Here is a 5189-nt window from a genome sequence, read left to right on the forward strand (position 1 = left end):
TTTTCTACATTTTTATTTCCATCTAAAAATGAAAGGCACAAAAAACGCAATATAAAGCAAAAACATTCATAGCCATATGTGACCATGCCTATGAAGAACACAATCTGTTGAAACGATTAGGTTTTTTAGGCTTTATTGCTCGTAACTTGGCTTACACGTATTTATTTAAGGAAATAAATACGTGTAAAATTGCACCCAAGGTTTCTTAAGATTGTCAAGAAGCGTACATTTGAAGCCACACCTTCTTAAAATGGCAGTTTATTCTCTATAACACAAATCATCCATGTGAGAGCTCCTTTATTCAATTTTTCTATGCTACACAATTATAATCAGCGACTACTTTGATATCTCAAGGTTTTATTTTCGCTGATTATTGATTCATTACATCCACGTCATTAGCAATGCTTCAATGCTTCTGTTGACTACAGCGATGCAGCACCTCCCCAAGACAACGCAAATTTTCTGCCGTGTGGCTGTGGTAAAAACACGCTGGAAAATACATTATCCGACTGCCTTTGCGTAACCTGAGCATGCGCACAAGTAATTCCAGAAACGCAGTGCTACAGCTACATAATTCGCTGTTTTGTCAGCTATTTTCTGCTAATTAGATATAACTGAGATTTTCGGAATTTAAACGAGCAATCTGGTACTTTCGTTTTGGTTGTTTTGTGAACCGGTGCACGGGAACGAGAGATTTAATACACTGACGGCCTTTTCTCCACCTGCACCATACCCTATGTATTGTATGTGAAAACAGCTTGACTCACCTGCTAGCTTTATTCATTTTTCTTTATTTTTAGCATAACGTTTTGGAAACTTAGCATGGATGCGTAGTCAGCCTCGGAAAGATAGCTATCTGTATGACTTATCCATATGTATTACTGTATGTTCGCATTACGTATTTACAAATGACAAGTACCCAACTAGCTAACTCCCTGCACCGTGTTTCGATGAGCTAGTACGCAGAAGCCTTACGTCACTCGTGATAACAGCGCACAGGCAGCAGCAGACGATTGCGATTGGAACTGTGAAACCGAAATCGTGTAGCTCTAACGATGATACTCTACGATACAATTAAGTCTCTGGAATACTTATCCATGCCTTGAGGACGACTGTAGCCTGTCGATGGATATCTCTTATTGTTTAAAAAACAGCGTTACAGCACAAATGATCACGAAACTGATTTAAACAATGTGCAGAAATATACAGTGTCGGTTGGAGGGCACCAGGCTGTCCAAAACCGTGGAATTAATGGCATAAGTTTCACACAGTGCACATCTCAGTGATTATTTCCGTAATTATGTTGCAAATGATACTTTACGGCACATGATCGCTACCACTAGTTGTACCATTCGCTTCTGATAGTTAAAACCCAAGTATTAATATTTTAAGGGCAGAGTTAGGCTTATACGTCACGATACACGCATTTTAATCACTGTTCCATAATTAAAACGAATCTTCACCTGCTTGCATAAGAGCCAAATCTTATCATTTTTTTGGATAACAAAATACAATAAAACTCTTACCTTTAATCGTTTATGTAACAAATGTCGATGAACGAGGCTGACACATCTGATGTGAAACTGTAGAACTGCACTAACATAGCCTAATTGAGCTCATTGCACCAGTAAGAAAATACATTTACATTTACAGATTTATTCATTTGGCAGACGCTTTTATCCAAAGCGACGTATAAATGAGGCAGAGTACAACACAAGCAAAAAACCATAACGAGTCAACAATATTAGAAGCACTGCATGACCAGGTTTCAGTGGCTGGCCAGGCAAGGTAAACAGGTGCCCAGGTGAGAGCGGAGGAGCTGAGTCTTCAGATGTTTCTTAAAGACAGAGGGACTCGGCAGAACGGTTTAAGTGTGGAAGTTCATTCCACTAATACATGACCTTACCCTTTCAACATTACATGCTAAAAAGCGGGTGTTTACTGCGCGTGAATTAGACAAACAATTGTAAAGGTATGGATATCAATAACGCTGATTTGGTTTTTCAATTGCGAGGATCCTTTTTTTGGCGCGCTTATTAAAGTGATCCCATTTTAAATGTCCAATACTCTTCCGTGTTGCAGGCCTCCAGGTCTGGAGTTCTACTGTGAAGTCATGAGTCCAGTGTGAGTATACGTCATTTAAGTAGTGTACATGTTTATGAAACAACAGGTTCCAAAGAATCTCAAACTATTGTGCATGATGGATGAAGTGTTTTAAACAACATTTAAATTAGGTACCCAACGAGACCTCTGGTTTGGATTTAACGCTTTTAAAATAATATCTCTACTACTGTTAGAGGAGTTTTTCTGCTGGCAATTTCAAACGGCAAGCTCAAAGTTTTTAAATATCGTCCTCGGTTTTGATAAATCTCATTCAGGTGTTGAAACCCTAATGAAGTTTTGTCCTATCAGAACAGTAAAACATATTATCCTATGCATATTCGAGAGTAACAATTATTTATTCAACGTCATCAAACGCTTTTAAGTTAGCATATTTCCCAACATGCAGTCTGATCGAAAGGGGTGACGTTATCTCTGTGGCTTCAGAGATATAATGTAAATGATTCTTTGATGTATTACAATGTGATTTGCTCTAAGAATTTCAAGGAGTGATGCCTTTCACATACAAATCATGGGATTTATGGAGGTATCATACAACAAATACAACATCCATGCGTGTGCAAACGCGGACATATAGGCAATAAGAAAGATTCCTATGTTTGTACTACAGTAGTATGAAGAAATTCCTTTTGGTTGCTACAATTTAGGATATGTAAAGCCAAAGTGATATTTGTCACTCATTTTGAATTCACAAATAGCGTTTAGTAACTAAATCCAGTTATTGGAAGCATTTTCTCTTAAAGTGTCGGTTACGTCGCTAAAAAGACGTCTCTTCAAAACTGGACCTGTTGTTTGTGTCTAAAAAAGCTGCCTCTCTGATCTGATTTAGAAAGTGCTGTACAAATGCAATTTTCCCGTTCAGTTTGGGGTACAACTTTTATAAACTGGGCTCCATATGCGCTATAGGTAATAATTAAGGTGATATTGGATGTAGGACGAATCTTGGATGCACTTGGACATTCGATTAATTGATTATTGATAGTTGTGAGGACAGCAACCTTTTACAGAAGTCAGAAAACAGGGGACCAAGATCAACAGGAGTACTGTAGATTTTTTAACTCTGTGTTCTCATGAGGTGATTTTATTTCACCTGATGATGTTTTTGTTTATTTTGCAGGTCTAACACAAGGCCAGAGGTTGCCAAAATTGTGACAATGGAGGGTTAAAATGGCACTGCTTCCCAAGAGCAGAGTTTCAGAGTTTCAGGCCCATTCCACCTGGGCTTTTTATACTAACCCACGTCATGCGAGGAGAGGAATGCGCTGAGAATGGGTCTGCTGCAAACCCTGTGAGAAGTTCATAAAGGCAACTTCAACAGACTTGTCCCACTGTTTTTTTTTTATGATAGCTGTTGAATGAAAGGTATGGACCATAACAATATACACAGAATCCGTGCTAGATGTATTTCTAAAAAAAATATATTAACATTTTTATTAAAATGTTATCCAGAGAACCCCCACAGCAAGACATCATCACTGCATTGGTCCCTGTATGTGATCTGTTTCCCTCTTCTGTCTGATGTCTAGACTTCACCATTGAGGTCCAGATTGTCTCCACCATCCGTGGAGCTCCTGCCTAAGGACTTTTCCCCAGAACTGATTGTCGTTTCCCTGGAGGCTTGTCTGCTCAGCTTGGAGGATTAGCTGTCAAGCATACTTGAAGTATTCATTGGTAAGCAATGACAAGGTTCTCTTAAAACCACTGTTAAACCCTGATAATGCCTTAGTTTTAACTGTAGACATCCTCTTGTTGTTTGGCAAGGGGCTTATACTGCTGGAACCTGTTACATTTGGATGATAGCCAGACGGCTTGTTTTCAGCCCCTTTTATAGTGTTAGTTTTTTGTGAAGATTTAGAGCTATTTCATGCACTGTAGCCAGAATGAGTCTTAGCGGTTTAGTTAGCGTTTGTTTCAGTTCATGGTGATTCAGCTGGAGACTCACCAAATTGGTACAGCCCAGAGAGGCATGCATGTCATTAAAAAGGCTTTTACAAGTCATCAAGCACTTTAACTTATACATATTCCGGGTCAATTTATACATATCAATGATCAATGTCTTCAGTCCAATTCCAAATTACATTCTTAAAAATTTCCGTTTCGGTTCTAATTTTATAATTCAGAGTATCTCACTTCATATCCAATATGCCAATCACTAGAGTTTTGTATATAATTGCAAATTACTATAGCCACACTACAGAATATGATGATTTTTCTCCTTACTTTAACCTGTTATTGCAATTTTTTTGCAGATAATTTTTTATATTTTGCATGGTTTGGTCTATAAGAGAAAATTCAAAACATGTCCTTGATTTTTCAGACTTTTTTTATTTTCAAACATGCTAAGCCTCATAGTAAGGCTAAGTCAACACTCCTCTTTATTGTAAATGTTAAATAAATCTCTAATGTATAAATGATAAAAATGGCATTCATGAGTCAGTGATGGGAGAAAAGTTCCACACATACAGTAAATAAAAAAAATGAAAAGGAACAAGCCCTAACACTTTTGGATTAAAAAGAGATTGAAACGAACATTAGAGACCAATCAAGAAAGACTGGAAAACATTGTGCTAAAATAATTTTTGCAACTATATTGGGAGAGGCCATGAGATGCCATTTGTGTCTGTATGAAGTCCATAACTGGTAAATGTGTCAGCTGTGAGATGAACAATTGGATGCAATGAAATTCACTGACTGACTGAAAATAAAAACATTTAGCCAACAGACTGGGTGTGGCCATGGACCTCAGGCAGTGAAAAGTATCATATGTACATCTGTTTACTATAACCAGTAAGTCTGCCATATTTGAGGAAATGCAACCGGTGCTGTCCTGAGAAATGGAAGGAAGACAGAAAGAAAAGGAGGACCAGAACAATTGATTAATAGCTGTACAGGCTCAAAAGCATAGTAATATAGAATCTTTAACTGAGGGCACTGAAGTATCCTCTTGATAAAGCATGCATTGCAGAAGAACTGTTGTGGTTTTACATATAGCCAGATTTATTAAGATTAGCACAGTAGATTGTTCTTCTCAAATGTAAACAGCTAAGATCCTCTGTAAGCACATTCTC

The sequence above is a fragment of the Megalops cyprinoides genome, chromosome 6 (genome assembly GCF_013368585.1).
Source record: "Megalops cyprinoides isolate fMegCyp1 chromosome 6, fMegCyp1.pri, whole genome shotgun sequence".
Taxonomy (NCBI): Eukaryota; Metazoa; Chordata; class Actinopteri; order Elopiformes; family Megalopidae; genus Megalops; species Megalops cyprinoides.